The sequence below is a fragment of the Tachypleus tridentatus genome, chromosome 4 (assembly GCF_004210375.1).
Source record: "Tachypleus tridentatus isolate NWPU-2018 chromosome 4, ASM421037v1, whole genome shotgun sequence".
Taxonomy (NCBI): Eukaryota; Metazoa; Arthropoda; class Merostomata; order Xiphosura; family Limulidae; genus Tachypleus; species Tachypleus tridentatus.
The window spans coordinates 83693865-83712195 of NC_134828.1; positions in this window are offsets into that span (position 1 = coordinate 83693865).

The following is an 18331-nucleotide window of genomic DNA, read 5'->3' on the forward strand; positions in this document are numbered from 1 at the left end:
GTCCATGAGCTTACTGGAAAGTGATTGTTGTGGAATGGTATGTATATAGAAGTTTGGATACATTATTGCTGCAATATGTTTTCTACCTACTTTCATTAATACAGGAATTTTAAAAAAGTTTGTTTCTATAGAGAAACTACAGAGTTGTTTAGTTTTAGTGACCTTTATTTCATTGTTCTTCTGTAACAGGTGCTACCTAATTTTTCTTGCACCTTCACATATTGCATAGAAACAAGTCAATAACAACAATGTTCTTCACTGACCAAATAGATACCTAGGGTTTACAGTCTTAATTTTGTTATAAGAGAATGACTAATCATGATGATGTTTGTTGCCAAAGGTTTAAACTAAGGTTACCTGTATGGTACAGAGTATCAGTTTTAGTCAGAATATGGAGAGTTCTTCTTGGTTTAAGGTGCAAAACATCATTGAGGGATATTAACTGTTAATTGATTCACTGATGCAGTAGGAAGGCAGCTGTTCAATGACCATGAAAGTATGCACATAAAGGTTTTGCTTCACTTTTTTTTAATGTCCAGTTAGAAAACTCAGTTATCTAGCTAAATTCAGATTTATTTCACTATTGTTTTGTCAGATTGATCCTTCTGTTATAAAATGGACCTATCTGATACTTGTGTAGAAGTCAATGTACTTAAACAGTTCTTCCCAGTTATGTGAACCTTAAATACAATATTCATTGGTCAGCATCTGTTTTTTTAATAATTATTTTAACTTAGTATAATATCTATACACTTTACATTTAGAATCTGAGATGCAGAACTTGCTACAAGGAATGGAGACTACACGTACAATTCTGTACAACATAAAATTAGACAAAAGTCTGAGAATGTTCAAAATTGTATTGATATTTGCCAGATTTTTTGTTACAAAAAAACATTTTAGAGCATATGGTAGTTGCATAATCTATGTCTTGTGCAGAAATAAAGCAGAATAAGAGGGCATACTCCTGGAATAATTTCCAAAAGTAGAAAAACAAAATACATAACTTAGCAGAAACTGACACTACAAATTAAATTTTCTATACAATTTTAAACAAGAACTCATAAGATGCACATAATTAAATACTAAGAACTATTGCAAGAAACCTAAAGTCCTAATTTTGTGGTAGTTTATTATCCTATTCTAAATTTACCTATAGTTGCACAGGAGTTATTGTTTTTAAGTCTAGACTTTAGATCACATAACATGATCTGAAAAGTATTTAAATAACTAGTTAAATCTCTAGAACTCTGTGATTGGCCAAACAAAAAAAGAGCCTTGTAAACATTTTAATCTTATCAGAGAGTCTTGAGCCAGTTTGAAAAGGGGTCAAAGCATGTAAAAGCTATTGTTATTTTTATTTTTTTCAAAACTGCTGCCGACAATATAAAATTTGCTTTTGACTCCAATCAGTTAAGAAACCAAACTAACACAGGTGTTTTAGTTTTTAAATGTTGTTATCATATAACAACATTTAATTTGCACAATATAGCTTTAGCATAAAAACAACTTTTAAAATTAAACTCCATGGTCATTTTCACTTGCTGAGATTTCCTCCAGAATATGAGAAAGATGATTCTTTACTTATTCATTTAGCACATGTGTATGAATGCTTTATTAATTTCATAACTTCACACTTCTTCGCCTGTCCCCTGGAAAAATATCTGTATTACATCAAATTCATGTATACGGTTACTGTGTACTAGTGTAACAGGTAATCATGTAGAAGTGTGACAATTTCATTTATAGATGCTGATACAATGTAAAATTATTACTTCTATATAAATTTTGTCACTTTAAAAATTAATGTGAAAATGTCTTTGGCTATTGCATTGGTAATATTCCGTCTATCAAAACAATAGATACCGAATTAGAAATCAAACTACAACTTTAATAAATTAAGAGCTTAAGATCTGGATGCTAGAAGATCTTACTATCACTTACCATTTATAGTACGGTTCTGGGTATGACTGATGATAAAGATAGAAACCCGATAACATCAACCACCTTCGACTTGCTTCAAAACATGTCACCTAACTGTAATTTTCAGATATTATAAATTACATTTTATAAACCCACCTATAGTTCTGGTAGTGGTACCAAGAACTTTCATGTTTCAAGCAAATCTGGGTAAACTGAGACAAGCCCAGCTGCCTGAAGTTAGCCTTTCCGCCCCAGATGTAATGAATATATTACTTAATCAATCAAAATACGTTAAATAAATTTTGGTTTTAAACCTTTCACATCCCAAAATAACAAAGAACAGTGACAACCTACTACTTCGTCTAAATTGTAAATAATATTAGTTTATATATTAAGATCTTGTATACCAGCGTCCTCTAAAAAAAAATTAATATTTCAATTTGGAAATAATTACATTCAAATTGATAATAAAATATTTGCTACCTAATACCCCCCACAAGGAGCACAGCGACATGTCTACTGATTTGCAACACTAGAAACCGTATTTTGATACCCATGATAGGCAGAGATAGCTTATTCTGTAGCTTTGCACTTGACAACAAACAAACAATGCTCTCTAATAAGTTACAAAATTTATTATAAATAATTTAAAAACTTTACTAATTTCAAGATCACTATAGTCATAAAACAAAATGTGATTTTTAATAGCTATACCTTAATCGTGAAGAAAATGCTTTTATTACATATTGTTAGATATCTTTTAATTTGTGAGTTGATTATATCATTTAGTTCATAAAGATGCTGGAAGAAATAATACAGTGGAGGAGAATGACGTTCAAGCCGAATAAGAGTAGAAGTCTTCATCACTCAAAGATAGGGAGAGCTAACGTACACTGTAGTTGATGAGAACATCCCAACTGTTTTCGAGGAACCAGTAAAGAGTATTTAACGATGGTATGCATTCCCAGTAACTATCAAATGTAAAGGAAGACAGGCAATGTATAAACATGAAAAAGATTTGAAGGCTGAAGAAGAATATGGATTAACAGACAAGTATAAGGTGCTTTTAGGTTGAACTACTACCAGAAATAATTTGGTCGCTACAAATTTATAAGATTGGCTTAACAACAGCAGAAAAGATGAGAGCATGTGAGACGATAAATGACAAAATTTCATAACGTACCTTGGTCCTTTGTCATAAATGGTTTGTATGCAAGAGCATGATCATCTGATTAAGCTTATTCTCCCAGTAAAGTCTTTGGTCTAGAAATTCAAAATTACTAATGTACGGATGGACATAATGATGGCAAATTCAAATGGTGCTGAGGTGGGAGAACACCAAATGAAGGTAATAACAGGTAGAAAACTAAAAGATTTAGATTCAGTGGAGAATGCAATGAATAGGCAGAATTTTAAGAAGATTTTGGGAGCAGCCCGCTAAGATTGGAAAGGATTAAGACGGAGGCTTTCTAAGTGTATTTTAGAGTAAGATAGCAAGAGAATGAAGGAGATGGTGTGTGAAGATGTGAGAATGATGGAGGAAAATATAGGGCATCTCAAGCGGCAGGGTAATTGGTTGAAATGGGAAGGTACCGACCAGCAAAATATATCATGGAATAAGCTGTGTAACAAGGAATCAGCATGAATTGAGATTTTGGTTGATTTAGGATAAGATAAATTAGCATTAAATGCTAACCTGAAAATATGATATGTGAGTGAGACCGATAAATGCACCCGCTGTCCTGCTGTTGGTACATTTAAGCATGTATTACCCACTTGTCTCACGACACTGCAAATATTAGGTTGAGGAATAATTCGTGAGCGTTTTTTAAATAATTTCATTCAAGCATTACATGCAAGACTATACAATACTTCAATGCATGAACACATTACACCCAAAACATTTATTATGATACTTTATTTCATGTAATACCTAGGTATATAGTATGCATTGTTTTAAACGAAATAGCAAGAAAGTAAATGCGAAAAGCAGATGGTGTCGAAAATGCTCGATTTTGTCCACTCGACATTCCATTTAATGAGCTGAAAATGAAAGCAAAAATTAAAGACATATGAAAATCAAACACACCATCTATTAGAGCAAACAATTATCTACCAAATGACATGAAATATTTTGCGAAAGCGTTTCATTTATGAATATATTTTTTTAACTTGAAAAAAAACGCTCACGAATTATTCCTCAACCCAATATATAGTGGCGTAATCAAGCTCTGGCTATGTTGAGAAGGGAAATATGTGAGAAAATCTACAGTTATCAGGTTCATTGACTTCGTGAAAAGTGGTGGTAAGACAGGGATTTATATGATGCTTAAGAAGAAGCAAGAAATTGGGTAAACTGCTTAGATATAGATAATGGTCACGCTCTTCCAGTACAGATTTCTGTCACAAGTACCATGAGAAGAGTATAAGAGGTTAAGATACGAACAATTGATGCAGAAAGTAGAAGCAAAGATATGCAAGTGTGGAATATTTCCAGCAGAGGTTTAATTGCTGGGTTATGTCTACACCTTTTAGACAGAATTAGATTGAAACGGTAAAACGAAAAATACCATGGTGAAGATGCTGTAGGAGGCTGTAAAAGCAAGCTCTGCATAGACATGGAACCAGTCTAGGTCAGAAGTACTAGGTTTTATTACAGCGCTCAACGCCATCCAAGTGACTTTGATTGGTGGGTTTGTAGCTGACCATCATATTGGTGTGGACCTCGAATCGACTATTTTATGTTACTAAGTGATTGTGGTAGGAGTTGTTCTGTGACTTGTTCACAGTATAACGGATCTTCTTCACCTTTTAACAGTACATGTGAAACCACACTATCTGAGAAGAACAGTTCCGAAATGGGAAAGATAATCCTCTTCTTTTATAAAATACTTCCAACTACTCTTTATTTTCTAAAATGTTAATATCTAACCCTAAAAACTGTTCTTTTTAAATTTACTTTCTAATTAAAATTCAGGATTATCAAATAATACTAAATAATTAATATACTGAATGGAATATTCGTTTACTTTTAAGCACAAAGTTACACAATGGATCATGTGTGCTGTGCACAACATGGGTATTGAAACTCAGTCTTATTTTCGCGTAAGGAGTCTTTAGCCTTAACGTTGAATCACTGGGGACTTATAACGGAAAGTAAAGACATACCTGTTCATTGTTACATATAGTAATTTATCTCGGATGAGTTTTCAATTTATTATCTTCCATACGTTACATATTACGATTTCAAACACTATTTATTTCTGCCAAAAAGACTGATACTCACAAGTTTCTTTTTAACATAAATATATGTTGATATACAAGTAACAATACAATTTATAATAATGGATATTACAAAAAATTATTTATGGACAAAATTTTACAACTCACAAATACTATTCAGTCTTCTATTTAGTCTGGAACTGAATACTTTATCAACAGTCCAGGTCCACGAGGTGCAACTTACTTTTATCGTGATATAGAGATACATTTCAATTGACTGAAATGCTAGCTAGCTCTAATCTTGTTTGGCTTAACACAGTTTACAAGCTTGTTTTTCACGGAGGAAAATAGATAGATACAAGTATCTAATGTCTTTGTAGAAATACTAACATCCGAAGTTGGACGGTTTATAACGTTCGAAATGTATAAAATTCCCTGGTCAAATCATGTAATTTTCTGATTAATAAGCACTAATCACAGTTATAATGTATCTCAGGACGGCTGGTATGGATACTAATACTTTTTCTAATAAAGCAGAGAACAATATTTTAATTTTCTTAAGCCATCTTCAGATTAACAAAGAGAGAGTTTGCAACTGACATGTCTTAGGGACGAGAGTGTAAACGTGTACGGGATTGTAGGTAACGTTGCACTTAGATATTAGGTTATTAATTAGTACAGGTATAAAGATGTTCCTTTATATTGATTTAATTTTGGTTTTAGTTGTCTTAAAAGGAGGCCTTCTTTGATTTTTCCTTTGTTTATAGTTGTTTCCCTGGTTAGTATTTTGGTGTTTTCTATGGTTATGTTGTATTTATTTGACTTGCTGTGTTCATAAACGTGTGGAGGTTTTTTTTTTTTTTTTTTTTGTTGTTCATTGGATCTGGTTTTCTTTTTCGTTTTGCCTGTTTCTCTAATATAGAAGTTGTTGCATTGTATTTTATAAATAATGTTGGTGTTATGTTTGTCAGTGTAGTTTTTACATGGTGTGGACTTTAGTTTTGTACCTGGTTTTTTGAATAAACATGGTGTTTACTGGAATGTTGTGTTTTGTTATAAGTTTTTTCCAAGTGTTGGTTATTTTTCACTGATGTCGGGAACGCATAGTATGTAGCAGTGTAAGGTTTTATAGTTTGTTGTATCTTGGGATTTATTATTGTTTGTTTGTTGTTGATTATGTTGTTGATCTAGGTATGTGCGTGTAATTTTTTCAACTGTTTTTCGAGGAAATTTGTTGGTGTTGATGAAGTGTTGTTTTATTTTGTTGATTTCATCGTTAATTTTATCGGGTGAGCATATCACAGTTATAGTTCCCGTTGCTTGTAGTGCACCGACTGTAGGTGGCCAATAATATTCTGTTCTGTCTCTCGGCGCGTCGGTTTATATACGTAAAAGGCGAAGTTCTCGAATGCCCGACAACGTTAGAAGACTTGGTTTGGTTTTTTGGAATTTCGCACAAAGCTACTCGAGGGCTATCTGTGCTAGCTGTCCCTAATTTTGCAGTGTAAGACTAGAGGGAAGGCAGCTAGTCATCACCACCCACCGCCAACTCTTGGGCTACTCTTTTACCAACGAATAGTGGGATTGACCGTCACATTATAACGCCCCCACGACTGGGAGGGCGAGCATGTTTGGCGCGACGCGGGCGCGAATGTTAGAAGACACGTCACTGTTTTCGTAAACCATATATTGTTGGTTCTTGTTCTCGAGAATCTTTAACAAATTTAGAGAAGAGGCGGGACTTGCGCAATACGCATTTAACAGTATATGTCACATGCACCAAAGTGAAATAAACGTAGATATTTAGATAAATGCATACTAGTAAGTCCATTACATCATAAACAAATTTTCATAAAATAAAAACAGAAGTTATTCATATTTGATGAGAAATTGCCCCCCATACGAATGCTGATTACCTGCTTAAATATTCTATCATTGAAGGTTATTGAGGTGTTATGTACTCACAAATTAATGAAACTTTTACATAGAATATTTGAAAATTTATAATTACAAACTGCTATATTTTAACCTATAAGATACATCTATTAAACTACTGAAGATTTTGTTATACTTTTAACATGGAGAAATCACGTGTCAAAACAGACATGGCTGAATTGGAAACATCTTAAGATTCTAAGCATTCTAATACTTGTATGTTATTTTTATTATCCAAAATATATGTTTTGAAGTGTTAAGCAATTAATATTTTGTCTCAGAAAGTAGAAAATATAATTTTATTCAACATTATGTCTATAGGTTTGGAAATAGTATTTAATGAATTAGTAATAAACCTGAACTTGAGTTTTATGTAACTTACGAATTATATGTAAGAAAGGTAAATTTAAATATTTATAGTCAACAGGTATACTAAACTTTTTAATAGCTTTCGATAAGCTGTTAATATCTGTATTGTTTCTGATGTAGATTTAGTTAAATTTTGTGGTATTAATTTAATTTTTTATAAGTTACACAAAATTTCTGTTAGCTTCATAAATTGGAGTAATAATTGGTAGGTAAACGACGGTTCTTAAATAAGAGGTGGAACATGCCACATGTTTCGATTGGTCTGTTTTCTTCAGGTATTAAAACCACCGATAAAACTTTTCTTTATACTTACAGGCCCGTCATGGCCAGGTGGGTTAAGGCGTTAGACTCGTAATCCGAGGGTCGCGGGCTCGAATCTTCATCGCACCAAAGATGCTCGTCCTTTCTGCCGTGGGGGCGTTATAATGTGACGGTCAAGCCCACTATTCTTTGGTAAAAGAGTAGCCCACGAGTTGGCGGTGGGTGGTGATGACTAGCTGCCTTCCCTCTAGACTTACACTGCTAAATTAGGGACAGCTAGCACAGATAGCCCTCGAGTAGCTTTGCTCGAAATTCAAAACATACTAACTAACCTGTCTATTGTAAAGCTATGAGAGAAAAATATTATTAATACATTCATCATATTTTTCTCTATATTTTGTTATATTTCATTCTTTTTATTATATTTAATATTCTTAATTTAGTTTTTTACATATTTATAAGATCAATATTCTTAATCACATTCAGATCCCACTAATATGTTTATGAAAATGATCCTTAAAATTAGTAATATTATATTCACAAGCTAAATTATCAAAATCTTTCGGATTCGGAATTTCAACAAATTGTCTATAATTAAACATAAAAGATCCTGTAAGTTCGTTATATCTGAAATTAACAGTAGGTTATTATTATTTTATACGGAATATTTGTCTTGAATGTTTATGTATGATTGAAGACAAAAACAAACCATGCATTTTATTTTTCAAATCTGTAATAATAAACAATTTTTCTATATTTGCTTGTTATAGTATTACAATTGGGAAGTTTTGTTTGTTAGTTAGTTTTTTGAATTTCGCGTAAAGCTACACAAATCTGCGCTAGCCGCCCCTAATCTAGCAGTGTAAGACTAGAAGGAAGGTAGCTAGTCATCACCACCCACCGCCTACTCTTGGGCTACTTTTCTACCAACGGATAAGGGATTGACCGTCACATTATAACGCCTCCACGGCTGAAAGGGCGAGCATGTTTGGTACGTCGGGGATTCAAACCCGCTACCCTCAGATTAGTAGTCGAACGCCTTAATCCACATGGCCATGCTGGGCCCAGTTGGAAAGTATAACTCATTTTAATCTCATTTTCATTAATAAATCCAAAATATTTTTAAATTCAAAACTTAAGTGAGTATATGATAAATATCTTAATTCCTTTATAATTTAATTCGAAAACGTTTTTTATAACATCCTTAACAATGTTATTAGTATTAGTGTAAACTGAATCTAAATCCATACACAAGTTGTTAAAGTTACTCCATTTTAAATATTTTTGATTCTACTTTTATGACTTCAGGGGTTACTGTTTTACTCACAACCAGTGGCACAGCGGTATGTCTGAGGACTTACAACGTTAGAAACCACAATTACCATTGTGTAGCTTTGTGCTTAACTTCAAAATAAACAAATTTACAATTGGTTAGAGATGATGAGTGATAATGGAATGTGGGACATTGGGGATTATGGTACCAGACCCTAATCTCCTTAATGAAGCGGTGGATTGCTTTCTAGTTTAGTATCTGTTGTTCTGAATATTCCCAGTGATTTAGGGTGTTACGCCGGCAGACAGTTTTACTTTAAAATGACACTATTTATACGTTCATATAGAATAATATAATTTTATATTGTTTTGTTACCGTTTTGCTTACGCGTACACATATAGTAAATATCTTGTATTTTTACATCATATCTATACATATTATTCAAATAGAATAGATTTACTGATCTTGTTCTATGAATTCATTCTGAATTTGTTACAATTATTTACTTGCTCTGCTGATAAATATGAATTCTTGATGAGTTTTTCTATCGAATGTATAACAGCATTCGTTACCTTTCTTGTTTTTAAAGCATGTGAATTTCCTTAAACCTACAAATATATATATATATAAACATATATATACATCGTATAAAACATTATGTAAACCACACAGTGTTGACCTATTTACATCAAAGCTCGTACGTCAGGTAAACACAACTTTAAAAATGTTAAAACTGGTTCTCAACCGACACTAACCACTACGCAAGACTGTTTAACACAAAAAATGTTGAGTGAGGAAATGACCGACAGAAAAGTCTGTAAATTTTTACTTAAGATTATTATTCATAATACTTTGATGGTTGCGTGTGTGACAACACATACACATGCTCTCCATTGATAAAAACAGGTGTTTTGTCAGTTCTAAAGAACCAGATGAGTACAGGCTGGTTAAAAGACGATTTCCAGTATAAATAGGGCCATGCCAATGAGGGCACCTAGAAAAAATAAAACTTGCGATTAAGGACAAGTAGGAAGTGTATTTCATCTTGCCCTATTGAACAGGGTCGATTACAACTAGAATTACAATATTCGTCCCGGAGCCAACTAAAATTGTCGTCTTCTCTATCAAAACATGTTTGTTGGTACTACTATTGTCCAGTAGCCGGCTAAAGTGTCGCTTTCTCTAACAATAAACTTTTACGTATAATGAAGTCTTGAAGAATATTTTCAGTATATTTCAAATCATTATTTTTATTAATTTACCATTTACTTTTAGCATTGTTTCGCTGGAGTTTTGACTTGGATGGTTACAGATGCCGGTTTTCAAATGATAGATATATTTTGCATGTGTGTGTATTTAAACGGTGAGAAGGGGAGGTCCTTCAAAAGGAGGTTATGAGACTTGTTCCTGTGTTGTTGTTTCTTGTTTTGTAATCTGAAAGCATCTTCATTTGTTCTCACAAGACTAGTGCAATATCATTGTAGAGTAGTTACTTCGATTAATTGTTGTTCAATGCCAAGTATTTTTACTAATACCGGGTTGAATCGCACACTATGTTAGGTTCCACAGGTACTCCTTAAATTAAATGTTATATTATATACAGAGTTTAGATGTTCTGTACTTTTTTAAAACTGAAATAAAATTACCTTTTAATTTCATCTGGTTCTTACGCTTATGGTTCCCGGCTGGTACAGCGGTAAGTCTACGGATTTCACACTCTTTTGCTGTAAATAGAACTAGTTAAAGGTCTACACAGTATTCCACTTAGCACCTATTCAAAATATCACTATCTGCAAATGTATTCTAAAATATAGTATCGTTATAACCACACCATAGGTATATTCATAAATAGTGTATACACACACACACACACATATATATATATATTTATACTGAGACGTGTTACCAACCAAGGGAATCATTTTGTAAATTGGTGCCAATTACTTGTGATCGTTACTGAAGGAAAGTCTTTCTTTTTTTTTGCGAAATTCACATTGAAACTATTGTTTTCTGTATTTGACTTTTTTGCAGAAAGTCGCCAAATTAAATACTCTCGTGTGTTCTATTATATGATGTACTTTAGTCAGAAAGCACAAACTCCACTAACGGTTTATCTCTTTACTAAAATATTGTCAGTTCAGCCAACCGAAAAGGTGCACAAAAATACCATGAGGGTGCGTGCACCTGTAAGTCAGGTCTCAACGGGAATGTGATCGGCTTGGAGGCGAGCTCAGCGCTAGCTCTCATTCCGTGTTCATTGAGTGGACAACCGTAGAGAAGCGGAAAAGTGCACTGTAGTGCATTATACATACTCGTTTTATCTAGACTTCATCGCAACAACTAAATAAAACTAGTTCACTTATCTGTTGAAAACAGAAAGTTAACGAAATTCTAATACTAAAGTCGCTAAGTTACTGCAGTAATCCCACTTCATGGTAGAACCGAACGATTTAGGTAACATTAATAAGGAATATGAATTATGTACCAAGTTTGTAATTATTGCATTTTAACCATACAAAAACATCTGATTTCAGCAAAAATAGGTAAGTCAAGTTATTTCATTATGAATGTTCTATTAAATACAACTAAATGTAATGTAAATTTGGGATAAAATATTTGATGTATTACATGTTTTTATACATAAAATTAAATAAAACGTTTCTTTATTAAATGAGCTACAATTTATTAACAACCAGACAAAAGGAAGTTAATAAAATTTCAGGTTTCAGTTTGGGGAAGGGGAAATGATCACCGCCACTAAATATATTACTATTAGTGTATTATTTGAAATACCTCTAACTAACTGGACTCCAGAAAAGAGCTAAATATTTTAATACATAAAATTCATATATATACATATAATAAGCACAGTAGTACTTATAATAGAAATAGGTCATATGTGCAAGACAAATTAAAATCTCAAACACTGCAAACAGCATGGAAATAAAAATTTATAAGCATTTTGCACAGGTTGTTTAGTAGCGACGAAACCAACTGCAGAATAATAAACAACTAAAACATTTAAGAGGGTCAGTAGAATAAAAACAAAATTTTCACAAAACTACAAGTTTGTCAATCTGATTATCTGGCTGACTAACGCTGTTTAAAACACGTAGCTTTCTCCTGCCTTCACCTTATTCAAATCTAAATACAGATGACTGAATTATGCTAATTTAGTTAAAAGCGTTTTTCTTTATTTATAACATTGCTAATAACAGCACTATTAAAGAGCTAACAGTACACTAGTAACCATATTCTATAGTTACACACATGCTCTGTGAGTTGCCAAGTAAAAACCTGCCATCTTATCACATGCGAGTGATTACCTTGCAACTTCATCAGCAATTAAAACATTTACTCAACTAAAGGGGCTACTCAGTAGAGTGCATACCTCCTGCTGTGCATCATTAATTCTATTCGACTCTCAAAAAATATGAAGATATATCTATATGTCTGTTCTTGGCAATGTGCCAGGCCATTTTTGCCAGTAAGATAAAGAATAAAATTTTAGATATGTTCACCACATTTAATCAAATACAATATTTTGGGCTAAGTTATAGATAAAAAAAAAATGATGTGAAAAATTAGTTCCCATGTTAGCAGACTGAGAGTTTACTGCTTTTCGTAACCTTGTATCAAGTGTTATCTGCATGTCTGCTTCTGAAACAGATGCATTTCTCCGGTTTGGCCTTTCTCTTACTTCAAATGGTTCCATATTAAAAATGTTTGTTTTAAAATACTAGAGCAAAGCTACACAAAAGCAATTTGCACTAGCCATTCTTTGTTTGGAATTAATAGACCAGAAGAAAGGCAGCTAATCAAGAGCATTCCATAATGGAATAGTGCAAATTGACCATCACTCTTATAATGTACCCACAATCTCAAAATGCGTAGGGCGATTTTGCAACAATGGAACACTAACCATTGGCCCTTGGATTCTAAGCCCGGCGTATTAACCGCTAGGCCACATCTGATTCTTTCAGATGTATGAAAAAATCACTAACATATAATCACTAGCAGGGTAAAGTTCCCGTTGAGAAAATAATAAGTCTACGGATTTACAACGCGAAAGTCAGGCGTTTGATTGCCATAGGTGAACACAGCAGATAGCCCAATGTAGCTTTGCTATAATAAAAACACAAACACGCCAGGATAAAATATATAAGATGAAATCTTTAGAAAATCCCGGTATTTTAACAAATCCGTTATCCTTCGGTGAGCCAGTGCTAAGTTTCTGGGCTTACACTGCTAAAATCGTGGGTTCGATTCACTGTAATGTCATTCGTAGATTGCCAATCTATAGCTTTGTGTCAGAAACCACCAACAGCAAATCTAATACTTTACTTATATCCTCAATAAGGCTGGTATGGGTATTAAGACTTTAATTTAAAAAAAGTACAGAACAACGTTTTAACCTTCTTAGGTCATCTTCAGGTTATTTTAATTACAGTTTTAACACCCATACCAGCCGTCTTGAGAATACATTTTTACTTTAAGTGAGTTTCTCATCATCACGAAATATTTTACTTAATAACTCAGAAGTAAGCTTGAAGGCTGATAACGCTAAATTCGGAGTACGATTCCTGTGATAGTCTGTTTTACAACTTGAACACAACAAAGAAATAAACGATAAGATAAAATGTTATCATGCAAGATAAGGCTTTTGCTTATTCAACTCGAATCATAAAAGGATAACATGGAGGCTAGGGAATTATAACTTTCCCATGGCCAAGCCATTTGTGGGATAAGAAACGCATTGAGCATGCGTTGGCCATCCTTGGTTCTTCACTAAAAAGTTCTCAAATACCTAACTTCTAGAGACATTATTCTATTTTTTCACCAGGAGTGGGATATTAACCCACATACTAAGATATCAGATTTTAGAAAGCCAAGTATGACTAAATGGTTAATGTATATATTAGATTATGAATCTGCCGGCATCTATTTACTTATTCGAAAACTGTGTACATCGAAAGTAGCTGACTCCATTTTATGTTTTTAATTTCATTACAAAGGGTAAAACATTTTGCACACAATTTTTACACGAACAAAAACTATCTTTATGATAAAACAGCATCAGAGAAGTGTCTTTGCTTGTCAGATCACAAATATATTATTCACTAATTTGTTAGTTACCATGCTCTTCTGATTAATGAATACTCAAAAGTACTATAAATAGTGTTAGTTTTATTATCATTTACCTCGTAGTTATTTATTTTTTATTATAAATTATTAAAAGAAGGTATTTGAGTATATTAAAATATACGTTACCGAGAGTAAGAAAGTTTTTTCTCGTACCTGATATTTTACAGTATGACCTGATGTCAAGCTATTGGTATTAACCAGACAGTAACCGTTCTTTGTCCAGAAACTGTATAGCACGTGCACATGTTATGGAATGTGGGCGTGAGTCTGCTCTAATTTAACCAAATACTGTTTTGTTTTTTTTGTTTTTCTGGCTCAACACGAACTTTTAATGTGCTCGGTTTTGTTACACAATCGTACAAAAAACTCTAAACATGGGTAAATGTGGAGTCATATAACATTTGTGCCACTTCTCGAATGTGAGATAACTTACATGAGTCTGCAGATGTTTTTTCACGCTGGAAACCAACATTGGAATGGCTAAAATCTACTTCTGAAGCCAATGAATGGCTTAAGTGCAGCGAAACTGGGTTTGGAAATATACATTATTTTAAATTCTGAACTGTAAGTGTGTGTATTTGAGTAAGTTTGTATCAAGTAAGTGGGCAGATTGATAGGAAAGAAATAAACGATGTTGTAACTTAGTTACTACAACGGATGAGAATATAAACATGGGCTTCCAAATTTGAAAGAAGCCTGTAAAGTATTCAGGATACCAAGAAAATGTGAAAGAGTATTAATGAATTACAGGTTGATGTTGAAGTAAATCTATACTAAATGCACTCATTCTACTGTTATTAGTTACTATGGAGATTGATAGGTTTCATGCGGTGATAATATAATGTGATATGTTTAATTTGACAGGTATATGTAATATGGACCAATGTTTTATCTCGTAGCGATTGGTTCATTTTTATGTTTTTAAGTTTTGAGGAAAATGTCACAAAACTTTTTGTGTAGGCTTACTCAAACATTTTGCAGATCTGGGTCTACTACAGTACTTTCTCTGATTGAATACTTTATTAGAATCCTTTGTATCAAGTTAGACTTATTTTGTCGCAATAAAACCCGGACTCGATACAGATACTCCACAAGATACTAAAAGCTGACTTATTCAATTGTAGTCCGTTTTTTGAGTATTGCGGTCAGTAATTAGTTCACAACTTCTTTTAAAGAGAGTGACCAATTCCCAACATTATAGTCGTAAGGGATTGTTGTGTTATCGTCTTGGATAATGTCTACTAAAGAGAAAAGTGTTGTTTGTTTAGCAGTATAAGACTAGAGGGGAGGCACCACCGCCCACCGTAAACTCTCGGGCTGCTCTTTCACCAACGAATAGTAGGATTGACCGTCACATTATAACGTCCCAACAGCTGAAAGAGCGAGTATGTTTAATGTAACGTAGATTCGAGCCCGCGACCTTCAGATTATGAGTCAATCACTTTAACCACTTGGCCATGCCAGGCCCATAAGAGAAAATAAAGCAGTGTGAGTTGATGTGATCAAAGCTGTTGTTCAGGTACACTACGGAAGTTATTCACCCATCTAAAAGAAGTAAAGAACCAAATATCAACTATAAGGTGATTCTTAAACCATTACTCTTCCTACGGTGTTATGGTCCGGCATGGTCAAGCGTGTTATGGCGTGCGACTCGTAATCTGAGGGTCGCGGGTTCGCATCCCCGTCGCGTCAAACATGCTCGCCCTTTCAGCCGTGGGGGCGTTATAATATAACGGTCAATCCCATTATTCGTTGGTAAAATAGTAACCCAAGAGTTGGCGGTGGGTGGTGATGACTAACTGCCTTCCCTCTAGTCTTACACTGCTAAATTAGGGACGGTTAGCACAGATAGCCCTCGAGTAGCTTTGTGCAAATTTCAAAAAAACAAAAACAAGTCCTACGGTGTTTTTGGAGCGGGATATAATAACACGTGATTTTCATCACATTTATTCTAATTCCAGTACATAAAAGAGCGCAGCTGTGCTTTTCTATGTGCATCTAAAATATGAGTTTTTGTTGCTGTTTTCTTCTTGGACTTGTGCATCTACAACAGTGTAGTTTTAGCCAAAATGTTTGCATATTTTGTAACAAATAAGATCATAATTATTAAGGTGAAATCCAAATACTCTCAGTGCTGTCAAACTGAAAAATGCATCTTAAATTAAGCATGTACGTATTTAATTTGTACAATGAAACAAGTTTCCTGTAGCCCGATGACGTTCATTATTTTAGATTCAGTACACTTACTGTTCTGACAATGCCCGTTTGCTTCATACTATTTGAACAATTTGAAGCCCTATGACTTCTGACACGTTACAAGGGATGACCCTACATCAAGTACAGAGAAATTGTATGAACAAAGCGTTCATCTCTTTCTAAAAAGATTTTACTAAAATCACATGCTTTTCTAAAAATAGGTGTGTATGTGTATTTTGACGAATAAATGCTCAAAACAATTTATACAGTCCAGAGCAATAACTCGTAAATGTTTGTCTGATCACGTTACCTTCTCTATTACAACTCGAGCATTTAATAAATAACATCGATATGGACAAGAATACACACATTTTGGTCAAGACTTTAGTTTTTTTTCAACTTATTATCAGCTCCCATCTAACAGCTCTTGTAATATTATACGATACAGTTAGATGTAATCGAACGTTGACCACTGTTTCTAGAATTAACAAATCGGGACATAGTTTGACATATATTCTACCTTATAGTCCTGTCCAGTTGTATTTTTCTTAGCCATTTAGAAGTAATTTACAGCAAGACGTATTATTGATTGTCCTTCTTTATAGACTCTGGTAGATAGCCCATTGTGTAGTTCTGTGCTTATTTACAAAAAAAAAAGACGTAATAAATGTGTTTAAATGATCTTTGATGAAGACACTCCTCTTAAAGGTAAACATCTAATATCAAAATACGTTATATGGCTCACTGTCATTACTTATTGTCTTGAATATAATATCTTTCTATATTTATAAAACGAAAGCAATCACACGATTAATATGTTTCGTAGGTAAAACAAATGTGTATATTTTTGTAGCCAGTCAGTATGGGATGTGTTCCTCTATAATACATGTATTTCAGATCTGTATTTACACACAGCACCTCAGTTGAGTATAGTTATACGTCATGCTTATTCAACATTTTTATCATTCTGTTCCTATAAGAACTTGTATCGTTGAATTTTAATGAAGCCCTGTGTTTTGTGTTAAAACATTCCTGGTATAGTTGTGTTATAACCGTTCTCTTTTATATATCTTATTTCTGGAGACCAAGACCCACTTTACTGAATTTAGCGTGCCATCTTGGAAGCTTTTTATCGATAGTAAAGGAATTGTAATTATATTATTGTTTGACACGCACATAATGACTTCGCGTAAGAAAAACATTCTATTATTGTTGCTAGTCAATGTAAAGAACGCTAAACTGTTTGATTCGTCTACAAAACAGTCATTGTACCAGCAATTTCCTGAAGTTTAAAACGTTCTTTATGCTTGCATTCGTAAATTAAAACAATCGTGACTCACTTAAGCTGGTCATCACTTCCAGCCAACCGAAAGTTTCCATCTATTTCCACTCTCGAGCGAAAACTGTTTTATTATTGTGAATAATAAATAGCTACTAAACACGTAGTATTTCAACCAACCAAGATGTCTTTCGAAATAGTGATCTTTATCACTCAGTGTTTCTTTGTTCAGACTGTTATTACATCTCCTTACACAAGTTGAAAGTTAGCTGTTAACATCCTTCATGTAATAACGACAGCCGGACCTCCTTAGTCTTAAACTTTCAATATGTACAATGTTCACACAAATCGCGATGAACAACATTATGATACTTGTTTTAATCTGAATTAGTGCTGCAATGTGAGTGAATAACTTCAGAAATGTTCAGTTTTTTTATGCAGGAAAAAATTAATTTAAAGTTTCTTCTTTCGTGCTGATCTTTTAGTTTTCGAAGGATATTTGATAAGATATAGCTAAAACGACTGATGCAGATTTCCTAGAAAACATCTAAAATTAAAAGTATTATATATAAGAAGGTAGACATTTATTTCCTGAAAACAAAACGATTTTTACCGTGGTCTGTAAATTATATTTGTTATATTTGTCTCTTAACTTTGTTCTACGATATTAATTTCATATTTTTGTTTTGTTTTACAGAACTTTCTTGATGGACACATTTCAATAAAGC